Source organism: Phyllostomus hastatus, unplaced genomic scaffold, assembly GCF_019186645.2.
Source record: "Phyllostomus hastatus isolate PE091 unplaced genomic scaffold, TTU_PhHast_1.1 phas_scaffold_129, whole genome shotgun sequence".
In the NCBI taxonomy this organism is placed as follows: Eukaryota; Metazoa; Chordata; class Mammalia; order Chiroptera; family Phyllostomidae; genus Phyllostomus; species Phyllostomus hastatus.
Genome location: NW_025334009.1, coordinates 26216374 through 26228566, shown reverse-complemented (window position 1 = coordinate 26228566; position 12193 = coordinate 26216374). Strand labels below are relative to the sequence as shown.

The 12193-nt window shown below is 39.6% G+C and overlaps 1 protein-coding gene across 5 annotated transcripts in view; it reads right to left on the bottom strand.

Moving 5' to 3' along the window:
* TBC1D5 (TBC1 domain family member 5) overlaps window positions 1–12193 on the bottom strand; it is a 479919-nt gene that overhangs the window by 66809 nt on the left and 400917 nt on the right. The window lies entirely within an intron of this gene.

Genomic DNA, 12193 nt, shown 5'->3' with positions numbered 1-12193 from the left:
CAAACCGATCCATAGTTCTATTAATAAAAGGAAAGAACACTATGCTTGTTCCTTCCATAAAGTTTTCTCTAATGGTACTAGCCAATATTATGGGCTAGGTATTGGAGAATTACATTGCTTTGGACACAGGACAAATCAAATTTAAATCCTGGAATTCAGCTTTATAATACAAAGATCCATTCATTTATAATTCAATGAAATGTGAAAAAAAAATCATTTTCAAAGGCCTCTTTTTTGTATCAAGTTTAACCTTTAAAGAACTGAGTTATTTAGAGTCCTTTCAAAAATTATTAAAAAGTAACGTTTCCTAACAGATGTGAGGATAAATAGTGGTCACACACCACTTCTTCGTTTTCAGCTGCTTCCTTGTGAAGGAGAGCATCCTCAGTTCACAGACTCTATAGCTTAACAACGGAGAAGGCACAGAATACATGTTTGTTGAGAAAAAGAATGGCTAAAATGAAAAGACCTCATAAATTCCAGAGCAAGCAGGCGTTCACCTCTGGCTCTGCACTCCGCTCGGCAGCCTGCAGGCACTCCCGTGCCTTATGAGGCTGCGGGAAGAAGAGCTATCAGGATATGAAGTTCTACTGCAGTGTAGTTTTGCTTCTTTGCAAGTCAAGATTCATAATTCATAGATATGAAGAAGTTGTAATGTTGTTACCCTTTTTTATAAACAAAAATGTACTAGTCAAATTCCCACATTGCCAGTTGTAAAATTTATATGCTGATAAAAGTACTAAGAAACTGCTGGAGCATTATCAAGAGAATATGGTTAATGCATCTTCATTACTACTAATAACCACGAAAAACATACAGATCAAGCTCATGCCGAGCCATTTTTCATCTGAATAGCTCTTAAAAGGGAATGAGTACTGTTTTCCTTTTTTGAACATTTTTTTTGTTTTTAACCAATTTCCCCCTCATCCACTACCCATAGCTTCCAGAAGAATATATTCTTTTCAAAACAACTATCGATGGCAACTCTACTTATTTTCAGACATAAACAACTGTAAACCATGTACTTCTAGGAAAAGCATGCTGTCCACAGTTTGTTTTTAAGGCATGGCAATTTTTAGGCCAAGTTAGTTAGTGTAGATCTTAAATATTATGAGCAGCATTCTCCACAAGAAATACTAAACAACTTGCAACAATTATCATTGCCTGTGATTTACACTATTAAGCCACGTGTGCTAAATTAATGACAATGCAGTCATCAGAGATCTGAGGGACAGTGAGGATCGAACTAGATTAAAGATAGAGTGTAATGTGTAAATAGAGCTGAGATGAACAGTAAAAGGATTTTGCGATTAAGACATTAGATCACAAACCTGATGAGTAACAAATCTGTGTAATCAAAGACTTTCATTCCTATTTTCCACTACATACTATTACTAAGTAAGTAGTACCATCTAGGAGAGATGGTCTTGAAATTGTGCCAACAACTTGCTTTGGGCATAACTTCATTTAGCAGCTTGAATCAGTAGCAAAAGGGCATTTTTCTGAAAATCCACAAATCCTTCGAAACACCTGTACCGGAACCCAACCTGGGTTTACTGCTGGGCCCCATTTCTTCAGTTTCTGAGACTTAAAAACAAACACCTCTGAAACTCCTGCTGCCTCTTCCTACCCTCGCACTACCCTCCATCTCTTGCAGCCCGGCTTTCTAACCCAAATTCCACTGAAAGAGCTTCTCGGGTCTCCAACGCCCTCTTAATTGCCAGAGTCTCCAGCTGTTTTAATTCAACTTCTAAAACTGTCCTAAAGATTCAAAAAACACATGATCACATCTGTAAAAATTCTCCACAAATTTTCCTCTCCCAATATCCAAATCTTGGCCACACACAAGTGGGGGATGGGGGACAGCCGAGAGATGCATGTGCGGTTCACGGTCCAGAGGCACAGCCTCACTGCAACGCCCGCCTACTCAGAGGGCCACAGGCCTCCTCTCCTCCCACACCTTGTCACCGCATCACCGAAGGCCTGCCGACAGCAGCCCCTTTCACCTACTGCACCATTTCCAACTACGAAACAAGGACAAGACATACCGATAAAGCAAAATGCAGAGTTTGAAGAGACAGAGCAAGCATCGGAGGCAGACTCAGATACAGCAGGGATGTTGGAATTATCAGACTACAAATTTAAAACGACTGTGATTAAAAAGCTAAGGGTTCTAATGACTAAACAGCATGTATAGACAGATGGAATGTTTATTCAGAGAGAAGGAAATTCTAAGGGATAAAAGAGAAGGGATAGAGATAAAAAGACTGAAACAAACGAAGAATGTCTTTGGTGGGCTTATTAGTAGACGGGACACAGCTGAGGAAAGAATCTCTGAAGTTGAAGGTATGTCAATAGAAACTCTCCAAACTGAAAAGTAAACAGAAAGACAGAAAAAAACACCCCAAAACCAAAAACCAGAAGAGACTATCCAGAGCCTGTGGGGCAACTATAAAGATGTAACATGCCCATAATGGGAAGAACAGAAGGAGAAGAAGAAATACATGAAACAATAATGATGGAGGATTTCCCCAAATTAATGTCAGACACCAAACCACAGATCCGGGGAGATCAGAGAACATCAGACAGGATAAATATCAGAATCCCTATACTTTGTCATATCATTTTTAAACTACAGAAAACCACAGAAAAAGAAAAAAAATGCTGAATGCAGCCAGAGGGAAAAATCACCTTACCTATAAGGAGTAAAGGTAAGAATCACATCCAACTCCTCAGGAAACCATGCAAGCCAGAGGAAAGCGGCCCAGGGGAACATGTAAAGTGCTGAGAGATAAAAACCACCCCCTTGAGTTCTGTACCCCATGGCATTATCCTTCCAAAGTAAACATAGTGTCGACACAGAGTAAACACACATTACCCTGTAGTAGTAAATACAACTGTGACTAAAAATGCTAGATGAGTGTCTACAGTGCAGGAGGTAACTGCACAACTATGGGAGACAGCTCTTGGTGACATTAATTTCCAGCAGAATTGAGTTTCGTGCTTATACAATGGAGTGGAACAGAGGGGAGGTATGCAAGTTGAGCTGGAAGAAGAGCGGCTGAAAAAGCTGGGGAGCAATCCTCCAATATGCTGAGGATTGCTTGCAGGGAAAGCAGTCCTTTTTTTGCCTGGCTTTACAAAATGAGACGAGTTGCACAAGTTGCAAAACATACCCGAAGACAGTTAAAAACCATGACACAGGGAATCCTTTCTAAAGATTTAAGAGGCTCTGTTTAAAATATAAGTGCTCCTTTGCTTAGCAGAGGTTGCAGAATCAACTCCAGACACAAGCTCCCTGGTCCTGGCATAGGTGAGAGGCAGGGTTACAGGACAACACCCCTACCACCTCTCAGAGTGTGTCACCTGCTGTGTCAAATGGCTTCCTACCCTCTCATTCAGGGCACTGTTGAGAAGACAGGACCACACAGGAGGCCTGGACACCAGTCTAGCCTTCGAGGAATGCTGACTCGGCCCCATCGCCAGACATTAAGGGCCTGCTTGCCCTGCCGTCTTCTCTCTGCTGTCAGTTTCTGTTCTGTTCTTCTTGCCCCGCTTCCTCCTCTATGTTCATCTTTCTTCTGAGACCTTATTTTCTCATTTTCCCCTTTCCTTTCTGTTCTGTCTCCGTCCCTTCTGTCATTTTCTCACCTTGATCTACCTATACTTGATTCCACCATAAAAAACATAAAACTTATTTCAAAATTATTTTCTGAAGTGCAAAAGGTAGTTGGAAAAGTAAATTGATATACCCATATAAAATAAATATGTGTCCTTAGTTTTTTGGATGGAAACAAGAGTTTCTTCACATTCCTGTATTTTTCCAAAGTCTATGATAATGACCTGTGCTGAGTGGATGCTGGCTCGTATTTCTTTCTTTCATGCTTAGAGACATCAGTCTTTTAATCAAAAATTTAAAACAGTTGTCGAGGTTGTAATGTAGTACTTTTCAAGACGATTCTAACATCCAAGCTAACATTCAGGATGTATTTCTACTTACAAATTCTGTAAGTTGAAGGTTTCAAGTTCTACAAAATGGATTTTCCAACTTTAATTTTTTTAACTTTGAAGTTGAGTGTAGCAAATTTGCATCAGTGGAAGACATTTATATCGAATTCTAACCTTTTTGCCATATTGTGAGGTTTCCGTTATCTTAGAAAATGAACTCACACCGCACCTCAGGGACCTCTAGATTTTGTAGGTTTTATTAAAACAATGAAAATTAGCTTGCTGTTACTTATTCCCTAGGAGCCTGACTTTCAAGTGAAATGGGCTATGGTTATTTTGCATGCGGCAGGTAAGTTCTTGTGGATGTGAGGTGAAGCGAAAGGAGTAGTGCTCGTCAGATATAAAAGGAGTGAGTGGCTGTAGCTAGACCGTGGGGCTTCCCTCACTGGGTCTGAACACAATTCGTAAGAGTGGTTACTAACATAACAAATAATAAGCAATTGTGCATTGATTATGGTATGTAAAATCTTTGGATAAACTCTCCAAGACATAGCTTTAAGAATAAACATTTAAGTTTCTATTTCTATAGTGGTAGTTTTCAACTAGTTTATTTTCTGACCCAGTATATGATGACTCCTTCCATCAGTGACTGGTTCATAATGGCAGAGTTTTTAGAGGACGGGGATGCTCTGGCCTAGGGGGGTACCTCAGAATGGAAGGGGATGTAATTCAGAGATGCCCACCTGCTGGGTCATTTTGCCCTCTTCCCTTCTCTTCCTTCACTTTGAGGATCATTTTACAGCCTCGCAGTGGGAGGGGACAACTAGAAACTTGTACCTGGTTTCTCCTAGATGCCAGCCTTTTTCCTTTCCTGATTTTGATCTGTATCCTTTTGCCATAATGCACTGTAACTATGAGTATAACAGCTTTTTTGTGTTCTGTGAGTCCTAGTGAATCACTGAAACTGAGGGTGGTCTTTGGGACCCTCAACAATGGAGAGTAAGGATAGGTAAATATTTCCTAGACAGGAAACAGAATGCACTAAACATAAAAGAAAAAAAAAACCCTGATAAAATGAACTTCACTGAAATAAAAATTTTTTCCTCATCAAAAGACATCATTAAGAAAATGAATAGGCAAGCCACACACTGGGGAATAATATTTGCAGTACGTATATGTGACAGACTCCTATCCAGAATATTTAAAGAATTCCTACAAATTGATTATTAAAGAGACAAACAACCCATTAAAAATAGGCAAAATATGTGAACAGACATTCACAAAAAGATATGCAAATCACCAATATGCTATGAGAAGATGCTCGACATCATTAGTCATCAGGAAAATGAAGATCAAACTACAATGGGATTCCAGGCTCACACTAACTAGAATGGAGAAAATCAAACCACTGACAATAGCAAATGTTGGCAAGGATGTAGAGCAAATAGAACCTTCATATATTCCAGGGTGGAGTAGGAAAGGTATAAGTACTTTTAAAAACAGTTTGGTTGTTTCTTATAAAGTTAGGCATGTATCTATTTGACAGAGCAATTTAATTTCTAAGTGTTTACTCAAGAGAAAGACAGACATATATCCACAAACAACAATAACATGAACAAACAACAACATCAAAACATCTGTGCAAGAATGTTTAAAGCAGCCTTATTTATAATACCCCAAATGTGGAAATAACCTAGTATCTGCAGGAAAATAGATAAACAACTTGTGCTATATTCACAGAATGGAATGCAACTATCTAAAAGGAGGAACTAGTGATATGTGGTATATGCAACAACATGGATGAATTATAAAGACATTATGCTGAACAAAAAACGCTAGACACAAAAGAGTGCATACTGTGTGGTTTCATTATGTGACGCTCATGAAAAGGCAAAGCTAATACATGGTACTAGCGTTGGAAGTGACTGCAAAGGGACACAAGGGAACTCTCGGTGAAACAGTCACTCCAGATACATTTTTTGGATAGTGGTCACATGGGTATGTCCTGTAATACACTGTCAAAACTCCTCAGACCAACGCTTAAGATATGTGTATTGAGCACAGATTATACATACATTTTTAAGAAGGAGAAAGATCTCTTTACTCTGGACTAGATAGGAGATAGTGTTACCATTTTACCTTATTGGTTGGAAATTAACAACTCTCTTTAATACAACAGTACAAGTACTTCAGATATAGATGTGCTTATAGTATAAACCCTTAGTTATTTGGCCATAAAATATTACAAAATTACATTTATATAAAAATCAGTGTCCTTTGAAATTCTGATTAGCTAATTAACTACTAATATTGCTAGCCATGGATTTCTTGGCTTCATGGCTTTAGGAGTATTATTAGCACTTTATTTCTTTACCATATTTTAGTAATAAAACACTTCTAAAAAAAAGGCAGTCATCATGTAAGTAAATATAATAAAGTTTAATTAAAAAATTCCTGTTGGCCACATAAAATGATCAGACCATATAAAATAAAAATTGTCTGGGAAAATTTTATGATGTCTTTTTGATATTCAAAACTATGCTTATTTATTCAGTCATTAAACTAAGTATTCACTGAATACTATAAACAGTGCTATGTACTGTGCTAGGCCCAGGGAATATGAAGACTCTAAGACCCAGTCTCTGACATTAACATAAGTTATTCTACATTTAAAGCTAAAATCTTTGATTTATTTCATATTTGAATTTGTTCTCTGTGCCAGGAACTGAGGAAATAGCAATGACATTTGTATTCTAGTGTAAGATTACAGCTGTTGGGAGACTCCTTGTGATTCCTGGGATCCCCCACTTTCTCCGGATGGCCTTGCTGGGCCAGGCCCTGAGAGAAGCACTCCTAAGCTGAGGCAGATCCTGATCCCAAAGGCAGAAGGAGAATTACTAGCCACCAGGTGTTCTTGGGTTAAGCATAAACTGAACACCACCAGTCCTTAGTCACGTGCAACTCAGTGGAGGAATGTAAGGAACACCTTTAGAGCCCAGGGAACCCTCTTCGTTGGAATCTTCTTTCCCTAGAGCTTCGCTTCCTTTTAGATCTCTTGCAGAGGTCCTGACAAGAGGCCTTGTGCAGAGGGCCTGCCTACCTGCTAGAATTGTAACCTGGGATCTTTCATCATTGATATCAGTTAAGTTGTTTAAACTAAGCTCTGACATGGAGCAGGGGAAAGGTGGGGATGTTAGCCCAGAGACTGTTGTTACTGCTGATCTGCTGAGGGGAGGGATCAGGATCCCTAAGCTTGGGTTCCTCCATCTTATTAAGGCTTTATTCAGTAAAATGACACTACAGAATTTGGGTGATATGAAATGCTGTGGAGCCATAGAAAGGCACCACTAGAGAAACGACGCATGTTCTGGAGGCACGGCCGGCCGCTAAGTGCCAGGACTTCATCCCCTCTGCTGAGCACAAAGAATCACACATTGTAAAAAACTGTGGTGTGTCATCTGCAAAGCAGAAAATCCAGGGATGTTCTAGAATAAAGAAGGTATGCAATCCTCCTCTTAATATGAAATTGCAGTATTTAAAAACTATGAAATTCTATTCCATAACTACTCAGTTGGGCATTTCAGTAGTCACAGATTCCCAAATAAATTAGATGGGTCTTTCTGAAGACTGGTCACAAATTAGATGCACTTATTTTTTTATAGCAGCAATTTCTGGTTATTTAAGGACAGAATTGGAACAAGATTTGAGTGTTAAATTGTGGTTCTGAGCTCTAAAGTTGAATGAATAAGAAAATGTCAATTCCCATTTTTAAAAAGAAATTTGCAAGTAAGTAAAATCAGAGCACAGTGACTATTACCCACTCACGTAATGGAAAATCTACCACTAAAATACCTAGGCACTTGCGTTTAAAGACTTAATTATAGCAATCCATGGTAAAGCAGAGAAATCAGGCTTCTTGATTTCTAGAGCTATTTTTATCCATGAGATCACATGTCATCTTTGCATCCTCGTCCCGTGTTTGGATAAGCAACACCAACGGAAGTCCATTGCCACAGATGGAGCAGGTATCAGTTCCCTGCTTCAGGTCTACCTGTCTCTTGTCTATCCTCTATTTACAATCACTGTGGGAGGTCCCCCCATAGTATAGATACCCCCTCTGTACCACCCCACTCCCCATCTTGCTGTTCAATGACAGCCCCAATGCATTAACCTTTTAACAGACTCTAAACAGCAAAGAAAATAGTTGTAAGGCTAATTATGGCTAAAGGGCCCCTGATAAAGATCCAGGAAATAAGAGCTACATTGGAAGATTCTTTGGGCAAGATTATCAAGTAGGCCTCAATTTACACTCACTTGCTGGGTGACGAACGGTATCCATGCACCTTCACCAGTGCCAGCTTGCTCATTCATTCATTCAATACCACTTTATTGAAGTTCAACTGACATCTGCAAAACTATCACCACCATCTATACCATAAACATATCCATTACATCCAGAGTTTCCTCCCATACTCTTTATTTTACTTTTTTGTGATAACACTTAAAATAAGAGCTATCCTCTTAGGATAGGGGATTTTTAAGTATATAATATGGTATTATTAACTATTTCTATACAGTAGATCTCTAGGATTTAATCACCTCTGGCTCATCTGTTTTTAATTTGCTAATTTAAAAGGTGAAAATGGTACTTTATTGGTAATTTAATTTGCATTACTATGAGTTTGGACAGTCTTTTAAATGTTTACTTGTTGTTTGTAATTCTCTTCTTTTCATTGAGTGCCTACTATATTCTAGGCACTATTTTACGTGCCGGGGGTGTAGCAGTTAAAAGGCAAACACTTAGAGTTTACACTTTAGTGCAAGAAACATGATAAAAACAAACAAAAAACCAACAATTTTTAAAAAAAGCTACAAATACCATTTTGTGCTAAAAATATACATATAAAAACATTAACAGTAAGAAAGTGCCCTGGCTGGTGCGGTTCAGTGGATTGAGCACTGGCCTGTGACCCAAAAGGTTGCTGGTTCAATTCCCAGGCAGGGCACACACCTGGGGTGCTGGCCAGGTTCCCAGTTGAGGGTGTGCGGGAGGCAACCCGATCAATGTTTCTCTTGCTCATCAATATTTTTCTCCCTCTCTTACTCTTGCCCTTCCCCTCTCTCTGAAAATAAAAAAAATAAAAATTTTAAAGTAAGTAAGAAGGCAAAGCAAAGGGACTGAGGAAAGGGGTCCATTATTTTAAAGATTTTATTTATTTATTTTTAGAGAGAGGGGAAGGGAGGGAAAAAGAGAGGGAGAGACACATCAATGTGTGGTTGCCTCTCACATGGCCCTCAATGGGGGCCTGGACCACAACCCAGGCATGTGCCCTGACTGGGAATCGAACCGGCGGCCCTTTGGTTCACAGCCCGTGCTCAGTCCACTGAGCCACACCAGCCAGGGCAGGGGTCCATTATTTTAGATAGAGTAGTCAAAGAGAGGCTTTATGAAGAGGTGACATAGGAACAGAGACTGAATGGTACGTGTGCCATGTGGATTCTTGGGGGAGAATCCAAGCATAGGGGAAAGCAAGCCCAAAGCTCCTGAAGTGGGAACATGTTTGCGTGCTTGAGGAATAGTAAGCAGGCCAGTGTGGCTGGAGGCCAATGAACAACAGGCAAGAGCGGTGGTAGCAAACGGGGTTGGAGAGCTAGCAGGAGGCTGAATCATTAGAGGCCACTGAAAAGGCTTTGGATTTTATCCCAAGTGCTCTGGGAAGTCATTGAAAGGCTTGAGCAGGAGAGTGTTATGATCTGACTTACATTAATGTGGCTGCTGTGTGGAAAGGAGGCTGTGAGGAAATACAGGGAGACTAGTTAAGGGGTGAGCAATGATGTGATGACTCAGTATTAGCAGTATTGACAGAGAAGAGTGGCTTGTTTCAGGATATGTTTTGAAGAGGACTTCCCGATAGACTTGATGTGTGATATGAGAGGAAAAGGGGAGTCGAGGGCAATTCTAAGATGTGCTGTTTATTGTGACAGAGAAACATTTCAGGAGTAACTGGTTTGTGGAGGCAGAATTGAGAGTTTTGTTTAAGAAAACACTAAATTTGAGATGCACAAAGGACATCCAAAAGGAATTACTGAGTAAGCAGTAGTGTATATGAGTCTAGAATTTAAGGGAAGAGGCCACACTGAGATGTAAATGAAGAAGTCTTCAGTCACAAATGGAACCCAAAGCCGTGGACCTGGGGTGAGAGCCTCTGAGGAAGGAGGGCAGAGAAAAGAGGGCTAGAGGGGGTTTCCGTCTCTTCAGGCTGATCTGATTCGGGGCAGGATGGCCACTGAGGCAGGATCTTGGGGCTCTCACTGAACTGCCATGTCCTTTATATGCTAATGATACTGTATTTTGCCTGTTACTTCCAATACAAACATTTCCCCAATTTTCTGTTTCTGTTTGATTCAGTTTATTTCACTTCTGACATATCTACTTAAAAATAGTTGTATAGTAAAATCTACTAGTCATTCCCATTGTGGCTTCTTCCATTACTTTTAAGGTTAAAAAGCCTTGCAACAACTAGAGGTCACATAAGCAGTTGTATTCTATTTCTGCAGTTGCTTGTTTGAGTGCACTTTGATTCACTTGGAATTTATTTTAGTATGGGGTAAGGCTGTAAGCTGATACATTTTTAAAAGATTTATCAAGTTTCCTAGCACCACTTATTAACTCTTCCCTTGCTCACTGGTCTGTGACATCTTCACACAGTATGTTTCATTTGGTTCAATTTCAATTTTAAGCTTTGAAATTACAACAGAGATGATGAAAAATCTTCCTTCCAATTGTCAAAATAATATGCTTTGTGTAAGAATCTCAATGTGCTTACAAGGAAATACATAAAACCAACATTTCTCAGAAGAAAAATGCAGGGACAAAAAGCTAAATAAAAGAAAGATAAAACATGAAGGGGAGAAAAGGAAGGGCACAGTCCATTTCCTTTCTTGAAAAAAAAAAAAAAGGTACATGTTGAAACACGTAAATAGGGAATACAACTATACATACAACAATATTTGTCAAGTACCTGCCCAGTGCCACCTACGTATCACCTTAGGGACCATGAGTGGTTTGTAAGACAGGGGAAGTTGGGGAACAAATGATACATAGACAAATGAAGAATATAACCAGTTCAAAATGAATGCTATCAGGAAAACAAGGTTGGGCAACGGGCAGAGAGAGAGAAGGGAAGGAAAAGAACATGGAGAGGTTAAGAGCAGCTCTCTGACATGACTGTGTGGGCTGAGCCCTATGTGGAGAGGCCAGGGAAGATGATGGGAGGGGTGCTGCAGGAGCAGGGGAGAGCAGAAGGAGATGAGGTCAGAGAGAGAAGGTGCGGAAGAAGACGGGATCATTGATGGTAATAGGAAGCCTTTGCGGGAGGGGAGTAAGTGGGAAGCATAATGTAATTTGCTGTAAATTGGGAGTTCTTTGGCTGTTGTGACAAACCTAATCTGGGGCAGGGGAGAGAAGACAGGGAAGAGGGGAAGGGACTTCAGTTAGAAAGATTTTGTATAAATTAAGTGCCTAAAATACCTTGTTCTTTTAGACAAAACAAAATGAAGTACCTGACGTAACAGGGAGCAAATACAAGTGACTAGATTGTAAGATTCCTGAGGGCAGGGATTTTCGGCTGGTTTGTTCACTGTGTGTCTCCGATGGGTAGCGTGAGGAGAGTCTGGCACTCATTAAAAATTTGTTAAATAAAATCAACAAAGTGACTACAGGGAATAGCCTTCTATTTGTGAAACAAGAACCAGATGAAATGAACATTAGAAAAGGGCTTCTGAGAAGACTCCTGGGCCATAAAACTGGTCTCATAATTACACTGTGCATCACAGTGGGAGGCAGATTTCAATCAAGGATGGGTAATTTAAAATAACATTGCACTGAAACACAGTTCAAAATACAAGTTTACTGCTAATACTTAATTCTAAACATTGTACTAACATGTTTACTTGATTTTTGCCACTGTGGGGAAAAGAGGACAGTGTCACAAAAGTTGGGGTTTGGGAAAGTTAGCTTAAAATCATCAATAAGTACATGTATTAGAAATCTTACTCCAAAGTTTCTGTCTTTTTCAATCCAAGTTAAATATTCTCTATCCTTGCTAGTTGTGTTTTTTTAAAAAATAACACTCCTATCTCTTCTTTTGTTTTATAGAAAAAAAATACAAGTTCAAATTTAGCCACCTTCTTGTGCACTTCTCATCCCGTAGATGGTGAGTTTCTATGAGGCAGGAAGTATGTC